The sequence below is a fragment of the Cavia porcellus genome, unplaced genomic scaffold (genome assembly GCF_034190915.1).
Source record: "Cavia porcellus strain 051 isolate PalLab524CR breed Dunkin Hartley unplaced genomic scaffold, mCavPor4.1 scaffold_17, whole genome shotgun sequence".
Taxonomy (NCBI): domain Eukaryota; kingdom Metazoa; phylum Chordata; class Mammalia; order Rodentia; family Caviidae; genus Cavia; species Cavia porcellus.
Genome location: NW_026947500.1, coordinates 55,957,903 through 55,976,081, shown reverse-complemented (window position 1 = coordinate 55,976,081; position 18,179 = coordinate 55,957,903). Strand labels below are relative to the sequence as shown.

Sequence of the window (18,179 nt, the reverse complement as noted above, 5' to 3'; positions counted from 1 at the left end):
GAGCTTCCTTTCCATTTTCATATGCAAGTTAGCATAAGCTTGTCACCTATGAGAATCTGAGAATCAGTAGGCGTTGTGTTGAACTCTAGACTAATTTGGGAGTTGCTACCACCTCTGTAAGTCTTCTGATCCATGAACATGTAAAATATTTCTTTTCCTTTAATTTTTTTTCTTTTTTTTAGTACTGGGATTGGAATCTAAGGCCTTCACACTCCTCATCCCTTTTTAAAATTTATTTTTTACTTTGAGACACAGTCTCACTACATCTTTAAATTGCTCAAGCTGGGCTCAAATTTGCAATCCTCTTGCCTCAGCCTCCCAGAATTCTGGGATTTCAGGTGTGCACCACCACAGCTGACTTGTTTAAATCTTTAAAAATTGCTTTCAACCATGTTTTCTAGATTGTAGTGAGCTCATTTTACTCTTAACTTGTTTCATTGAATTTATTCCTGAATATAAAGTATATAGATATTTGTTACTTTGCTATTATTGTAGTTGTCTTATTTTATATAGAAACAAATCTGATTTTTATATATTGATCTTGTATCTCATAATCTGTTTGAAATTACTAGTTAAGACTTTGTGGATTTTCCAGCAGTTTATATGCTTAAGACAGAGTCACTGGCAGCGTTAGTTTTATTTCTTTCTTGGCTTCATCCTCGATCCTTTCTTTTCTTTTTACCACCTGATTTTCCATGCAGTACAATGTTGACCAGGAGTGGCACTGATACCCTGCTGCTGTTGCTGGTCTTGGAGGAAAAGGACTCAGTGTCTCCCATGAGAATTAAGTGAAGTACGATTTTCTCTTTATGCCTTTTTTCAGGTTGAGGAAATTGCACTCTATTTGTAGTTCGTTAATTTTTTCTATCAGAAACTGTTAGGTGTCGTGAGGCCCTTCTCTGTCTGCTAAGAGGATGGTGGGCGTGGCTTGCTACATGGATTGGTCCTCCGAAAATGAACTGGCTTTCCCCTGGGGGACGCACTGACTGGTCTTGAGGTAGAAATTGTAACTATGTTGCGGCTCTGTTTGCTGAAGCACTGAGGACTCAGAGTTTGAGGGCTTTTGTGCATGTTTATGTGCAATGCTTTCCTCGGGATCTCTTCATGTGAGGTTAATGTTAGCTTTGTGGGACGAATCAGAAGTTTTTCTCTCTTCTAATTTTTGGAAGAATTTGTGAAGGATTAGTGTTAATTCTTTAAACATTTGGTAGCATTCACCAGCTGTCTGGGACTGGGCCATATTTTAAGGACAGGTTTTATTGTTGATCCATTGATAGGTCTACTGAGAAGACTTGTCTCTGAATCAGTGTCAGTAGTGTCTGTCCCATTTCATGTAAGTAATTTAATTTGTTGGCATATAATTTTTATAAGAGACCACGGTAGGCTTTTTACTTTTGTAAGGTTGTTAGCAATATCCCTTCATGTAGTCATGACTTAGCAAATTAAATCTTTTCTTTTTTACTTGGTCTTGTAAGAACCAGCGTCGCAGGGAAGAAGACCCCAAGGACTCAGCTCCTAGTGAGGAGTAAAAAGTTTATTTCCATGCGCATGGGGTCCCCCAGGCAAACAAGTGCGGAGGGCCCTGAGGGGGAATTGTGCAGGGTTTTTAAGGGCGCAAGCCGGAGGCAAGCAAGTTTACAGAAGCAGATTGCATTGGTTAATTTTGAGCAGCATAGGACTTGGCAGAAGTTGATTGGAGGGGTTTGGGGTTGAGTAACCATGGAGACTGGGGGTCCTAGCCCAGTCACTATGTGCCCAGAACAGAACAGTTACTTGTCTTACTTATCTCGTTGAGACAGAACAACCTTGCAGGTGTTCGGTTCTGATAGCTCTGGGGAGTTAGGGAGTTAACCCTTTCATCACCCCTTTCTTCTTGTAAATGGCCTTTAGGAAGTTAAAACTTAACCTAGTTAGATTTTAAAAAAAAAGGAGAAGAAAAACAACAGATAAAACGAGCTTTCTTGGTCTCTTCAGTCTGTGTAACTGAAGGTTTGTCTCCCCACCCCTTTTTGAAGAATGAACTTTGAGTTTCTTTTTCTGTTTTTTCTTTGTTTCATTTATTTTCACTCAAGTCTTTATTATTTCCATTCATCTCACTTTGAGTTTAATTTTTTTCTCTCTCTTTCTAGCTTTCAGGATGGAAGGTCAGGTTTCTGATTTGAGGCATTTAGGATTTTTTTTCTTAGAGGTTTCAGTTGCCCAATGTTGCTTTGAGGATCCCCTGGGCTTCTGGCCCCCTCAGCTCTTTCCTCCCCTGCGCAGCCCTCCCCGTGTACACATGTAGAGTGTTTCTGGGATCTGACTTGCATTTTACCCTGTGCTGGCCGGGATGTGTGTGTGTGTGTGTGGGGGGGGGCTTGGCCAGAGCTGCTGTGTCCCTCCCCCTGCTTCCTCCCCACCTGGGAGACTGGGCAGTTTGCTTCGGTGACCTTTCCTGTGGAACTGCCACTCGCCACTCTGACTCCTGCCACTCCGGACTCTACTGCTGCCTCGTGGAAGGGGTGGGGAGCATGCTGGGGAGGCTGAGGTCACGGAGGGCGGTGTATGGCTGGGTCTGTGCCCAGAGCCTTCCAGAAGGTGGTCTGGTTCCAGCCCTGCCCCTTCCTGACCCAGGTCTGCAGCTGCTGTGTGAGCCATGCTTCTTAGTCGTTCTCAGGCTCTGTCCACAGGGTGTCCTGTGCCCTGGCCCCGGCCCCCTGTGCTGCTCTGCTGACCCTGGTGACCCTTCTGTGAACGGTTTCTGCAGCAGTGTGGGCCAGAAAGTCTTGTCAGTGGACTTGAGATTTTTGTCCTGAGTATCACGCATGGAGTAGTCATCTCAAAGAACAGTGAACACTCAGAGCTGTTGGCACCTGAGGGCTCCAGGGACCAGTGGCCCGCAGAGGCCAGCTGTGGACACTTGGCATGCAGCACAGGGTGGGTCAGATGGTGGAGGCCTGCAGTGGCAGTGACCAGGTCTCTGTCGGCTGTTGGTGCCCAGCGTTGCCTGGGGATCACAGGATGGCAGCCAGGCTGCCCTTCACCTGTCCCTGATTTCCATCCTGAGCACTTCTGCTGACTGGCATTGGCTTAGAGATGTCCAACTCTGTTTTTCAATTTTCATTCTGGTTCATACATTTGATAATTTTAATTCACTCTCTATCTTCTGGTAATTCAGATTTTCTGCAGAATTATTTTAAAAATTGTTTTATATTTGTGGAACAGGGGATTCAACTCAGGGCCTCCTGCATGCTAGGCAAGTGCTCTACCACTGAGCTCCATCCCCAGCCCTTTTTGTTTTCCTGCTGAATTCTTGCAGTAAATATTTTACTTAGTTATCATACTTTTCTGCTCTAGGATTTCTGTTTATTTATATTTTCCTTTTGGTTAGACACTGCTCTTGTAACTTCCTTTAAAAATTTCTAAACTTCTTTCATTCTCTGGGTACACTTTTATTTATTTATTTTTTTCTCTTTAATTTTTTTGAGACAGGGTCTTGCCATGTAGTTCAGGCTGGGCTTGAACTCACTATGTAACCCATGTTGGCCTCACACTCATGGCAATCCTCTTGTCTCAGCCTCCTGAGTGCTGGGATTACAGGTATGTGCCACATGCCTGGCCTGGATATACTTTTAATTGCCAATTGAAAGTTTATTTTTTTGATATTAAGTCCAACATTTAGGCTTCCTCAGAAAAAGTCCAGTCTTATCCCTGTTGTAACCTGCTAACCAGTTCCCTTCACCACCTTGCTGTTCTGTAAAGCGCCAGCCCCTCTCTCCCCCCCGAACTGCTCCATAAAAGATGATAAAATTGTTTGTCCTGATGGAGACATCTGTTCCAAGAAATGACCCACCACAAAAAAACCACAACTTTGTACTTACATTAAAAACATGTTATGTACATGAAAAGTCCCCAGGTCAAGCTGTACCCAAAACTATGCTTGAGAGCTTTCCAAAGGATACCCACTGGCACAAACAACCCCCCTTGCTTTGCGGTTTTTGTCTTCAAAAGCTTCAGACTCCTTCACTCGGGGTGCTCAGTCTAGCAACTGCCTGACTGACATCACTGGGTACCAGCTAAAATAAAGCGCTTCTCTTTTTCTATTTTTTCTGTCTTGTTGTTTTTGAGAGTTGCTGGCAAGGGGACTAGGGGCAGAGGTCCACTCTTGGAGTCTGGGGGTGCCACAATCCCCCCAAGGTTTAGGCTATTTTCCATTTCTTTGCACACCTAAGAATGTATTTGGTTGAAAACTGGACATTTATTTATTTTCAGGACAGGGTCTCACTATGTAGTCCCGGCTGGCCTTGACTCTGTGGCAGTCCTTCTGCCTCAGCCTCCTAGGTGCTGAGATTACAGGCGTGTGCCACCATGCCTGGCCAAAAACTGCACATGTAAAATGATACAGTAGTAACACTGGTACTCACAGCCCACTGGAGGTTAGGTTTTGTTGCTCTATTTGTGGGTTTCTAAACTAATTATGCGTGCATGTTTTTTGTGTGTGGCAGAATCTCTACCCTTAGCTTGCTGGTCACCTGATTGGGTACAGATGTTCTTAACTGCTTTCAACTAGTGAGTTTTCCAGTCTTTGCTGAGAGGCTGTGAGTGTATGTGTGTGTTCACGTGTGTTCATGCACGTGTATATGTACATGTACATATGTGTATGGGTATATCTATGTATGTGTACATATGAATATTGTGCATGTGTGTGCACTTGTGTGCATGTGCATGTGTATATGCATGCATGTGTATATCTGTGTTTAAGTGTGTATGTATATGCACATGTGTGTGTATATGTTGAAGTGTGCGTATGTGTGTGCATGTGTACATATGTACGTGTGTGCCTATATCTGTAGGTGTATATGTGTTTATGTGTATGTGTGTGTGCATGTGTATGTGTGTGTGTGTACATGTGTGGTCTAGCTGGAGGAAACATGTTAAAACTCCGGAAACAGCCTGTCTCTCAGCCCTCCCTTTCTGCTGCAGGTAGGTCCACCAGGCCCTGGTCAGGTGCACCTAAGTCTTCTCAGCAAGCACACACCCTGCTGTCTGTATATCTGCATAGTGTCTGAGTGTCAGGTGTTCGATGGAATCTCGCTCCTCAGTATTTACGAGTTTTTGTTGGTCTTCAGTTTCCCCCAGTGGGTGCCTGTGCCCTGGGCAGCTGTGATGTCCAGTGCCACCAATTGGCTCTCAAACACCCTGCAGGGGAAGCTGTTTGCGGTGACTGACCTCTGAGTGAGGTCCAGCTGGAGAGACCTTGCTAGTAGGCAATTCTGGGGAGCTGCCGGACAAGATGCTATGGTCTGGAGGATATGGCTTCAGGGTGTCCCCAACAACAGCCATGCGCTAGAGGCATGGGCCTGCGGTGGCAGCACCAAGGTGCAACTTGGCTGAGGTGTTGGGATCCAGGGGATGAGTCCTGGTCTCACATAGCAAATGAGTTCATGGCAAGGCTGCTCTGTACCTGACCCTGGCCACACTCTTTACCACCTTGTGATACAGTCTGGGGTGGGGCCACGGGTCTCAGAAAGGTCAATCCAGTGGACCCACTGGACCTGGATTTTCCATTTCTAAACCTGTTAGCTAAACAAACATCTTTTCTTTATAAAGTACCAAGCTCTGGGCATATTATTATGGCAAGTTAACCCTGACCAACACACGCTCAGTGACGTGGCTGCCGAGCTGGCATTTCTCACAGGGACTGGGGTTGGTTGCACTTAAAGCCCACTGTGGGGAGAGTGCTGGGGAGAAGGGGCAAGGCCAACTGTCACAGCACAAGAGGTCACTGGTTTTACCAAGATTTAGCCATTTCTCTGAGTAAATGCTCCCTGGATTCTCGCAAGCCTTTGGCTCATTTCTAGAATTTTAAAAAAGTTGGTTTTGACAACTCTGCCAGTGTTTTATTATCTTTATGGCAGAATGTATTTTGGGAAGTTCTTGCTTTTTTTCCTATTCCAAAAGTATGCTAGATTTTCCATGTTCTCTAAGAACTTTGTTTCCTAAAGAGATTCGAAATGTCAGAAACCAACACTTTAAAACTAAAGCAGCTCACAGCCTATGGCATTCAGTGCCCATGTGCCTGTGTGACCCTGAGCCATCACTGACATACACATCTTTTTCTCTTAATCTTCTAGGAGACTAATGGCACGCCTACCACATGGTTTTCCAGGGACACTTGTACGACTTCAATTTCCTACGAAATCAAGTGGACAGTATCCTAGAGGGTCTCCAGGCACAACGGACCTTACTTTAGAAGCAAAACATATGTGTTTACCAATTCTAGTTAAACCTGAGACCCTCAGAGAAGAATCCCCTCTTATCTTCCTTTGAAAACCAGAAACAAAATTACTGACCAAGTTCTTCAGAAACTGCTTCGTGGTGAAGGGCTCTTTCCATCCAGTGTAGGACCACGGTCGTGAGGATCAGCTCTGCGATGGTGCTGAGCAGTAAATAGTGTATGAGCATCATGCCAGCCATCTGCAGTGGGAAGACGAGATATTCCACACGTCAGCAAGCCATGGAAAGCCGCGCTAGAACAACATTTACCAAACAGGGAGTAGGTATCATTTATCATGGCAGTTTCACATGACTGTGATTGTTTCTGAGTATTTTTCATAACAACAAGTACATTTTAAGTTGACTACTTCTGTACATACCTCTGAAGCACTTTAATTCTAAGAGCAACCCTGCAAGCGGACACCAATATTCCTATTTTACACAGGACAAGGCTGGAAAGTAGAGATCAGAGACTGGCACCATACTCAGCTGGAGCTCTGCAGAAGTTGGCCCCGGAGCTCTTGTGTTTCTCGCTTGCTTCAGTGAGGCTGATCAGATGACTATGCCCAATGCTATGTGGCTTAGCTGTGTGTTCTGTTTTCATTACTTTCCATGGCCTGCGTGTTATTTCATGAATCAGGTGCAGTGCTCTCTCCACGTTCCTAGCAAAACCTAGAGGAAGTGTTTCTTCTTTCTCAGAAACAGGTGAAAAGAGTTTGCAGTATTTCTCCTTTGTGTCCACTCACATCTCCCCACATCAAGAGCAAGGACTTGGGTGAGCAGTAATTTGGAGAGAAGGAACTCAGACCTTTCCTCTTTCCCCCCACCTGGAAAGGGCTCTGTTTGTAATGCCAACTTCTTCCCTTCAATGTCAGATAATTGTCTGCGCTCCAGGAAACCCTGGCCTGCAGTCTCTCTAGGTGGAGAAGCCTAACTGGGACCTACCTAGGTGAATGTATTTAAGTCAGGAAGGGCAGTGCCAGCGAGTTCATTTGGCTAAAGACTTGAAACTTGCTCTCCCACAGTGATCATCAGCACAAAGGCTGGTAGCTTTGTCTACTTTCTCTTGATCTTGTATCTCATTTTCCTTGGTTCAGGACGTGAGAAAGGTAAGTGACCATTTACTGGCCGCCTGCATCCCCTCCTATGTCTGCTGTGATAAAGGACCACAAACTGGGTGGCTTGACACAACAGAAATTCACTGTCTCATGGTTCTGGATGCTGAAATCCCTAGTCAAGATCCTAGCAGGACCACGGTCTTCTCAAAGCTTCTGAGGAGGGTCTCCCCTGGCCCCTAGATGCCCAGGTTTCCCTTGGCATATGGCAGCATAGCTCCCATCTCTGCTGCATGTGGTCATCTTCCTTATGAACTATCTCCCTCCTTACGGTTTGAATGTCCCTTTTCCTTTTAGGGTATCAGTCACATTTCAACTTTGCTAATCACATTGTCAGTGACTTCATTCCTAAAAAAAATCATATTCTGAAGTACAGTGGATTGGGATCCAAAAATTTATTTTTGGAATGCAGATCAACTTGCAGCCAGTTCCCCCAAATCCATGTCTTTCCCACATGCAAAATTTATTCACTTTCTCTTAACATCTCCAAAAGTGCTGACCTACTTCAGTATCAATTTTAACTCCAAAATCTACCCTAAGTACCATCAAATCAAAAAATCTCAGACTGTTATTGAAATCATTTAGGGGAGAGAACTGGGGATGGTTCATCTCAGAGAAAATTTTCTTTCCACTGCAAGCCTGTGAAACTAGAAAACAGGTTATTTCAACATTGGAGTCATTCGTAGTATCAAAAGAATTTATAATTTTTTATAGGTTTTCGTTTTATCCGGGTACCTTCGTAAAATGTTTTTGTTTTTTGTACTTCTTTTTGAGGGAAGTTTCTAGACATCCTGTCATTTTATCTTTTTAAAACTATACTACCTAGTATTATTTTCAAGGTAGTTGTTCAGATTGCAAGATATAGGCATGCATAACTGATCAAACAATATAAGCACAAACTATTCAGTGAACTAAAATATACAAACGATAACTAACATAGTTATACTACTGGTTTCATTTTATTTTCAGATAATTTTCTCTCTCTTTGAGGATTCTGATGTTTCCAAATTTTGGAAGGAAATTAATTTTTTAGTACGCACATGAGAAAATTGGAAGGAAATGCAGTTGTTTATGTTTATATTCCTAAATGGCTTACACATTCAGTGGCATTTTCTATGCCTAATTCAGTTCAACATACATTATTCAAAAAAGGTTTTTCATTTATATCTAAAATTTTGACTTATTAAAATTGGTACTTACATTTGACCAAGTGTATATCGTTCCATGTGATTCAAAAATTGCAAACGCTATCCCTAATATCACTAAACCAAATATAGTCACCAGGACACTTAAGAGGTTCAGGACAGTTGCTAAGATAATCTGTAACAGACATGCAAAGAGAAACTGGTCATGGAAGGCATGAACAGATTTTGATGAATCAGTCATTCTGCCAGCCTGCCTAGAACATGCAAGTTGGAGTTGTTTTTTTTAAATGTGTGTTTGTGGAATCTTAGAGTTGCTAATAGCAGGATTCCACCTCAGATTTATCTAGAAGCCAGTAGGGTAAACCATTTTTATTTTCAGAAGATTTATTCAGGGATTCCACAAACAGTTACAGAATGCCTACAATGTGCTAAACGTCATGCAAGGACAGTGTCATGTTTCTACTGGTGAAGCTTCTAATCTAATGGGGGAGATGAAACATTAGACTGAGTTTGTTTGCTTTTTTTTTTTTTTTGTACCAGCGATCGAACTCATAACCTCGCGCTTGCCAGGCAAGCACTTATGCCACTGAACTAAATCCCCTGCCCAGCTAGACTGAATTTTATCTAATGAAATTCAATAAATATGGTATGACACAGATGATGGCAAGGGCTGGAGTCCACTCGCATAGCATGCATAAGGCCTCGAGTTCAATTTTCAGTACCCTAAAACAAGCAAACTGAGAACAAAATCCCTTTTCAGGGGTTTCCAAACTTGCTTTGAGACAAAAACTGCAGTATTTTGAATGATGCTGAAGGCTTCGCGTGAGCTGAGCAGGACAGTGGGGCCTCTTTCAGCTGACGCTGTGTTTCATGTGTGTGTGAGAGAAACAGTAACACGTTAAGGGGAAGAGGTTTCTTTTTGTAGAGATGTGAACAAGGATGCAGTTTGCTGCCAGTCGGTGAGAGGAAGAACGTCAGTGGACCTATGGGTGTTGTCTTCTAGGAAGCCTGCTACTATTTTAGGGGCTTTCCTCATTGGTTTTATGATAGCTTTCCCAGCTTCTTCCATGAAAGCCAGAGGAAAGATTTCCTCTTTCTCGTCAGTCTTGCAATGCTATTACAATGGGACTGCCACTGAAATGCTCCCCTGGGATTATCAATCTTGAGCAAGAAACTTTAAAATGAAGAGAAAAACACTGAAATCAGTTCCAAGCTTGGGCAGCAATGATGTCGCATGTTGGGGGCAGTGGTGACTGGGTGTTGGAAAGCAGCTGTGATTCCTCAGGACGGAAGCACCCAAGCCTTTCACCTCCCACAGATGCTAGGAGCTTGACGTCTCAGGAGGTCCCATTCATGCCTAACAGAGCCAGATGCAGCTCATAGTGATGGAGAAGATTGGACAAGCACGTTATGAAAGAGAGGATTATGTGTAGACAATTCCAAGAGCTTGGAGAGCAGGGGTTCAGGGAAACATTTGGCATTTGGAGTGCTCAAGGGCAGATGGAGGAAAAGTGATTAGAGAGGTTGCTGAGGATATAAATGGGGAATAATCATGATTAGTACGATGTGACAGGAATTTTAGATTTTATTTTTACAGATATATACCATTGGAGTTATCATGCAGGCAGCTACAGAAAAACTTCTACTTGGTGCAAGTTCGGGTTGGGATATGCTCCAGAAAATGCACGCACAGTGTTTCTCCTTGCTCACCTTATTTCCATTTATGAAGACAAAGAGGTTTGTGAATCAGGTTTCTTATACAAAGCTATTTATGCTTCAGATTTCCATTTGAAGGGTTCTTCCAGCATGAAGCTATAAAGAACTCTGAACCAACTGCCCAGCCAGAGTTTGAAAAATTGCAAAAATAATTTTGATCATTTACAATCTCTGGAAAAAGCTGTAAGGATATACAGCAAGTGAAGATACAATTACTCAAGGACATGCCACGTTTTCTAGAGAATAAGAACCACCTGGAAAATAATCAGCCTTGAAAACTGGAGAGAAAAAAATACCAGCCCTGTCAGCTGACTTAGTTTATATGAGTTCACTCAGATGATTCTGCAGAGACAAGAGTGTCTGAATTGCCTGACATCCATTTCTCAATGTATCCTCATTGTTAAGAGTCATATAACTATAGTTATAGTAGCCATAAATGTGGAATTGACTCAGATGTGCATTGTCTTAGTTACTTTCTGTAGAGGTTTCAGTTTGTAGCTGGCTGGCTCCAAGGCAGGTTGGCATGTTGGAAAGGAATCACAGAGGAGAAATAGTTCGTGGCAGTGGAAGGCAGCAAGCAGCAAGTGACAAAGTGACCCTTTTCCTGTCCTTTATATCTTATCCAGCCTACCCACCCTTAGGGCAGGTACCACTCACACTCAGAGTGGGGCAGCCTTAATCCTAGCATTGCATCATGAATCAGTCACAGCATCAAATCCTTGATCCAGCAGCACACCCTAGACCCAGCCACCTCCCAAAAGTCCCACCTATGACAACATGAGACTTTGGTGATGGTGAGGGCAGCTAGATGCAAGCTGTGACATCTACCAGCTGACATGGAAACAGGCTTTCTGCAACTCCATAGGTAAGAAGAGTCAGGGCAATAACAAATAATCTATAATCTAGGGAAAGAATACAAAGAGCAACTCTGGGAATCAGGAAGATTTAACAGCATAGGGAATCATAAAAGCAACTCAGGCAAAAGCAGGACGTGAGTCACACTTCAACGCCAGCTCCCCAACAGTTGGGCTTGGGGAACCCATATCCAAAAGTATTTGGCCACCAGAGCACGCAGTTGATACCAGTAGTTACAACAGACTAGAAGTCCAAATGGCAGGAGAAATTTGTAGTTCTTTACAAGTTTTAAATCCAGTGTGGGGATTTGGTCTGAGAACAGCTTCTGCACAGGAAGCTATCTTTTGAAAAGAAATTTAGTGTACTGCTGAGCAAACTCTCAGGACCATAACCAAGTTCATCCTGAGAAAGTTTTTTTTTTTGTGTGTGTGTGGTTAGGACTAAATTTTGGGGAATTAGAAAAATGGAGTAATCAGTTGAGGACACCCTGCTGCCTTGATCGGTGAGAGACGGTTGTACAGGACCATTGGGTTGAGGTAGAATCTCACATGACTTCTGGAGAGGGCTGAGCCATGGAGACTGTGGTCCTGCCCTCTGCGGTGAGGAGCAAGACCTGGTGGATGCGGCTTCAGGAGGAAGTAGGGTATGAGAGCGCAGAGACCGTGGTGATTGGGTTGTGTGTTTCCCTTTCTCATGGACTTCAGAAGCACATGGGATGCACTTGCCCACCCAGAACTCAGTGGCTTGTTGGCTCCCCCAATCCAGAGGCATTCTGTGGCTACATCATGGCTTAGACATTTGCCACAGCTTGGGAGCACTAACTAGAGTCCTCTGTGATAGTCCTCCCCCTGGTGTGGCCACGTGGCACTGAGACTTGGTCAGTGAGAGGGGCTTGCTGAGGTCCAGGCATTTGATATGTCCCTTGGTGTTTAGAAAGCCTTTGGAACGCTGACCCTGACCCAGCAGGTGTGGTCCAGGTATGAGTGCTGCGTGATCAGCAAGAAGTGCCGACATTTGCTGCCCTCCTGGGTGCACACTTACAAAGCCTCCATGGGGCAAAGGGTGGTGGTTCAGCCAGTGTTCCCTCCACTGGCCCTCAGGTAATGCGGGGATGGCCCGCTAGAGTGCAGCAGGGTCACAGGTGTGGGCTGAGGGGAATCATCATAGGCTCCCACAGCAACACACACGTCCTCCCACACCTGATGCATTTCAGCAGCTGATGACCCAGAAAGAAGTGTCTCAGCACAAGTGCTTGGCAGGAGGGACTGGGGACTCAATTCTTTTCTCTTTTTCTCCATCTACCTTATATTCTTTTTATTTGCCACTATTTTTATGTTAACTTATTTAATAAGATTCTCCATTGTTCTCGTTTCCCTCCTGCACTTTACTTTTTATGTTTTTGATCTAAGGTCTCAAAGATTGGCCTTCAATTTAGTATATATCCCTGGTTGACTTTGAACTCATGCTTCTCCTGTCTCAGCCTCCCAAACTCTGGGATCAAATTTTATTAGTTTTTAATGTTTTAGTTTCATTTGTAGTATTTTTGTTCCTTTATTTTCTATCATTTTTTTTGTCTTTTTGAGACAGAGTCTCACTATGCAGTTCAGGCTGGCCTTAAGCTTTGTATGTCAGTCTGCTCTTGAATTCACAGTGATCCTCCTGCCTCAGCTTCCTGAGTGCTGGGATTACAGGCGTGAACCACCACACCCAGCTTTTTCTATCATTATTGGTGATACTTTTTTTAACTGGCTGCCACTGTTTTTCCATATCTGGTTTATGTTTTGGTTATAACTATTATTTGTTTTCTTCTTCCTGAAAGTTTCTAAGAATCAAGCCTGGGTGGCACTTTGCTGATGACTTTCACCCCAGTCTGAGAAGAGAAACTGCACCTTACCACAGTCACAGTCAGGTTCCACACTGACCTTGGCAATGTTTCAGTGTAGAGAACAGGAGAGACTCAAATCCTTTGCTGATGACTGTGCCCTAGATAGGCACGGCTGAGTGGGGCTGAAGTTCTGCTCCTGAACATGCACCAGCATAGCAACAGTAGATAGGAATAATACAACTGTGAGGGACATTGCACACAGGAGGGACCTCTGCACAGGTGTTATGGCTGTGTCCAGATGTCCCCCAAAGCCTCTTGTGGTCATATGGGGCTTTTTCAGAGGTGACTGAATCTAGAATGTGTGGTGGTAGGATTAAGGGTGGTTGGTAATTAAGGGTGGCTGGTTTGGCACTGCTATAGTCCTGGTCACCCGGACAGAATATAAAAAGGGACAGAAAGAAGCTGCTAAGGTTGCTTGCTGGTTCCCTCTCTTGCTTGTTTTTTCTCTTTTGCCTGTTATAAACTGTGATGCCCCTCTGCCATGTATCACTCTACCTTGGAGGCAGCTGATTATGGACTGAAACCTTTACAAACTGAGTTAAATAAATGTTCCCTTCTTAATTTTGGGTGTTGGATATTTTGTCTCTGGAGTGGGAAAAGTTACAATAAGTGACTCTGATATTCTTCCAGGGAGAACTGGAGGTGCAACCCGAGACAGCACACTTATCTGAACCACCAATGGAACCCCACTCTTGCAAGAGAAAGTGGACTTCAGACTCCAACATAACATGCACTGTATCAAAACCATCAATCAGAGCTAAAGAAGCCATAGGGAAAATGTACTGAGAAGTCCAATTGGAATGAAGCTCAACACTACCCAACAAATCAATATCCCAAGACATATCATCAAGAAAAGAGTGCTCCTCAAGGAGGACCTTACATAAAAGTGGGAGAGATCCAGTCCCACGGATGTGCATATCTCAACAGAGAAATACAAAAAATGTGAAAAAACAAGGAACCACTGATCCTCCAAAGATTCCTAAGTCTAGTAACTGCTTCCAAAGTTGCTGAAGTAGATAAAACATTTACAAAGAAATTTAAAAATGATTTAAAATGTTAGATTCAAAAGGGATATAAATAAATAGCTGAATGAATTAAAAAAGATAATGTGGGCTATGAAAGAGCAATTCAATAAAGAGGTAGAGATTTTGAAAAAAGAACCAAACAGAAATCTTAGAAATGAAAAGCTCAATAAGGCAATTAAAAAAAAACTCAGTTGAAAGCCTAGTAGACAAGGCCAAGTAGAAGAAAAAAATAGCAGGGCTTGATAAAAAGGGGTGATGAATTATCACACTCAGAAAGTAAAGAAGAGAAAAGAAACAGCAAAACATGCAAGATCTACAGAACACAATTAAAAATATCAAACATGTATAACTGGAATAAATGAGTGAGAATAGTTACAGGCTAATAGCATAAGAACCCTAATCAGTGAGATAACAGAAATATCTCCAAATCTTGGGGAAGGTGTGGATGTCCAGATACAGAAGGCATTTAGAACTTCAAACAGACACAGTCAGAAAAGAACCTTCCCTGGCATAAGATAGTAAAACTGCTAAAAATTTAAGAACAAAGAAAGATTGTTAAAAGCTGCAGATGAGAAATGTTAAGTCACATAAAGGCAAACCCATAAGAAAAACAGATTTCTCAGCAGAAACTGTAAATACCAAAAAGGAAGGGAGTAATGTATTTCAAGATGCAAGAGAAAATACTGTCAACCTAGACTACTGTATTCAGTAAGGTCATTTTTAAGAATCAAAGTAGAAGTAAAAGCCTTCTAACATAAGCACAGACTAAAGGAATTTATGAATACAAAACTAACATTATGTATACAAAACTGTGAGAGTATAAGAAGAATAAAATTCATTAGGATAGTAAATGAGCAAATAAGAATTAGAAAAGAATCAAACATTATTCTACTGAAATCTCTAAGATAAACAGTAGAGAAATAAATGAACATAAATTATTCAAAATAACCAGAAGAAAAACAACATGACACGAACTAGTATACACATTCAATAATAAACCTGAGTGTAAATGGTCTGAATTCTACAATGAAGAGCTGACAAATGGCTGAATGCATTCAAAAAGAAAGGCCCAACAACAAGCTGCCTTCAAGAAACTCACCTTGCTGCCAAAACCATACACAGACTGAAAGTGAAAGGACAGAAAATGACGTTTCATGATGTAGTGGCTACCTGGGTAATGTTAGAACTTAAAGGTAAAATAAAAATCCCTTAATGCCCATGACTGTAGCTGCCAAGCTGCTTTTGAACAAAGGAGCTCTTGTACCTCTTTGGCTCTGTCTTATTGGAGAAACAAAGGCAGAGCTTTATTTGAAGTACAAAACAAAAATTTTACGTTCATCTCTCACCAACCCCTGAAAGCACACACAATTTCCTCAGAAGGTTTTGATAAGCACAGAGTGTGCTGCCCCTATGCCAGGAACTTTTCTTTTTGCTTATTTACTCACTTAATGCTTACAATCCAAGGCAGGTACTGTTACTACCCATGTATTTTCAGATGGGATTGAAGCACACAGTAAAGTCGATTGTCCACAATCACACTGACAGGAGTAAGGAAATCAGAATGTGAATCCACCTAGTGTGTTTTCGCCAGGCCTGTGATCTCATTCACAGCAGGCTGGTGGGAGTGGAAAGCTATAAGCAAGGCAGAGACCATCACATGGAGATTCTAAAAAAGGACCTCTGGTTTTGCATTTTAATAGTATTTCCTAATCTGGGTTTTCTCTTTTCATTCATTATTTTTCCTACCCTTGTTCTAAAATTAAACACCAACTCCAAGCACATCCTAGCCACCTTTTCTCCTTTCTCACTGCTTTGATCAGGTTAGAGTTTTGTTTGGTCATAGATACACCTTTCGAGAGCTTGAGATGGTTTATTATATAGAAACTTTCTTATCTGCTGCCTTACTGCTCACATTGCAACGTACTTTAACACCCACTCACAAAAAGGTACCAGAATGCATCCTTATGAAAACTGAATGACTCTTTTGCCATCCAATCATCTGGAAAAGATTTCTACCCTCCAAAAAAGTTGGTTCAAAAGCCATTGTATCTCCTACTCCGTTGCACCAGTAACATTGCTATCTCTGGAGCCACTCCAAAAGGTTTTACATACCTGGTATATTTTTATAGAGGCTTTATGGAAAACAGTGGCGGATCCGGATAGGATGAACTGGGAACAGAAACAAACACTGGTAAACACGCAGGCCTCATGATGATCCCCTCAAAAAGATCTTTTCCCTAATGCCAGTGGAATTCCTGTTTTCAAAAGTATCACTGCATTTTCCAAAGAAAGTACTCGAAACATGAAAAGCCCATTTCAGTACTGTGGTGATCACTAATAGAATCTGTAAGAAACAGGCTCACTATTTTTCTGCTGCCAAAATGAACAGATATTTTAGTCTCAGGTCATTAATGAGGCCTTCATGTAGGTAATGGAGCTTAGGGACTTCACAGTGATTTTATGCAGGATGAGTGGGAGGCCCTTTACTTGTTTGGATTGTTATTTGTTGAACTATGACCTGGATTATTAGAAAATAATCCCCAGTGGTGAGTGTGGCAGATTTCATTTGCAAGAACTCCTATTCCTTTGATAATGCTGTATAGGAAACATTTCTTTAGTGAAAGATGATTTTAGAAGGCATTTGATCAGAAGATATATGGTTTTCTTTTTGTAAGTGTCATGTTCTAAGCCCGTGAGTCCTGTTTGAAAGGATCTTTTCTGGGATAGCAAGAATTTATTCTTCCTGGCCATGCATGGGCTGCTGTTGGTGTGCGGACAGCCAGATCCAAGCCTCTCTCCATCAGTTAGCGACATTTGCAGACTGCAGGGGGAGAGAACAAGGCCTCACCAGGAAGCAAGTCCTGCCTGGTAGCCGTATCATTTTCTTTGTTTTGTTGGGTTAGGTTTTATTCTCTTTTGTTTTATTTGATTATGTTAAATCTGATAGCACGAGCATCTATTTAAAATATAGCAAGACATATTATGGTAGCCATTTTGGATTTTCTATTGTCTTGTTTTGAAGTCTTTTACTATATTCACTGTTTTGGTTTATTGTTTCTGTTCTTTTCTGCTTGATTTTTACTACATCTGAAAGTACCTGCAGTTATTTTGAAGGCAAAAAAGGCATTATGGTAACCATTGCTGATTTTATAAGGCTTTAAAGTCCTGTAGCACTTATACTAGTTTATTTTGATTAGGCTTATCATTTTACTTTTCTTGTTTTTATCTTCTTTAAAAAAAGAATTTATTCTTCCTCCAGTGGCTCCTCTTATACCTGCCAGTAGCAGTCAGAAAAGATGACTCTACTTACTAAGAAAGGGCTCAGGGATCCCTGGACCTTAGTGCTGAAAAGTGAGAAACCATCATGAAAATAGAGGGATGAGGACTTGATTTTATTTTTTGTGATCTCTGACACTTTACTGCTGTGAAGAGTTTCTGTAGGTGTCATGTTCTAAGCCTGTGAGTCCTGTTTGAAAGGACTCACTGTAAAGAGTGCTGCTGTAAAGAGCTATAAGAGTTACTTCGATTCTCCAGGCCTTGGGTTCCCCTTTTGTAAAATGGGGATCATTTCATGAGGTTGTTGTGTCACTGGGTGCCTGATATAAAAGAGATATAAAATTGGATTATTATTATTTGTGGTCAACTTTTGACATAAACACCTTATCTATGTCTTAGGCTTAAGGTTCTTTCTAAATGTTTTGTGGTGCTGATTCTTTGTATTATTCTTTGCATTATTTCAATTCTCTTAAATGTATATTATATATATTATATATGTAATTAAGAGAATTGAAATTATATGTATATATATATATATATATATATATATATATACCCCTTTCCAGAGTTCCCATATTGTTAAGCAGTTCCTCTTGAGGGGTGGCTTTCGAGGACTCTGAGGAGCTTCTCTGTCCTTAGCACAGTGACTCCTAGGCCCCTTAGTAAAGGAAATGGCTATCCTTTTGTGTCTCAGGGGCTTTTCCCCAAAGCACAGAGATCAAGCTACCCCTCAGGCTTGGTTGAGGAATGTGGAGAGGTTGGTAAAGGTTTTTTGAAACCTTTTTCCTCCATGGAGAAATCTGACTTTAGGTTAACTTTTCAGCTGTGTTTGTTGTACTCTAAGAAAATAGTTTCAATATATGTGTATTATAACAAAACCTGTAACGAGGCTTACTGAGTGTGTCTT

At 42.1% G+C, this 18,179-nt stretch overlaps 1 protein-coding gene and 1 long non-coding RNA gene across 3 annotated transcripts in view; one reads left to right on the top strand and one right to left on the bottom strand.

Annotated features, from left to right (window-relative positions):
• The window catches only part of LOC134470986 (uncharacterized), a 36,022-nt gene extending 20,807 nt beyond the window's left edge, over nucleotides 1-15,215 (top strand). For both annotated transcript variants that reach the window (XR_010040277.1, XR_010040278.1), the window contains exons 3-4: nucleotides 6,114-7,364; nucleotides 13,602-15,215. This is a non-coding gene — a long non-coding RNA (uncharacterized LOC134470986). The remainder of the gene's footprint in view (nucleotides 1-6,113; nucleotides 7,365-13,601) is intronic.
• LOC134470984 (eukaryotic translation initiation factor 3 subunit L-like) overlaps nucleotides 1-18,179 on the bottom strand; it is a 48,313-nt gene that overhangs the window by 6,839 nt on the left and 23,295 nt on the right. Inside the window, 3 exon segments of the mRNA XM_063228183.1 lie at nucleotides 6,333-6,456; nucleotides 8,571-8,690; nucleotides 16,109-16,165. The gene's annotated coding sequence lies outside the window, so the exon portion shown is untranslated.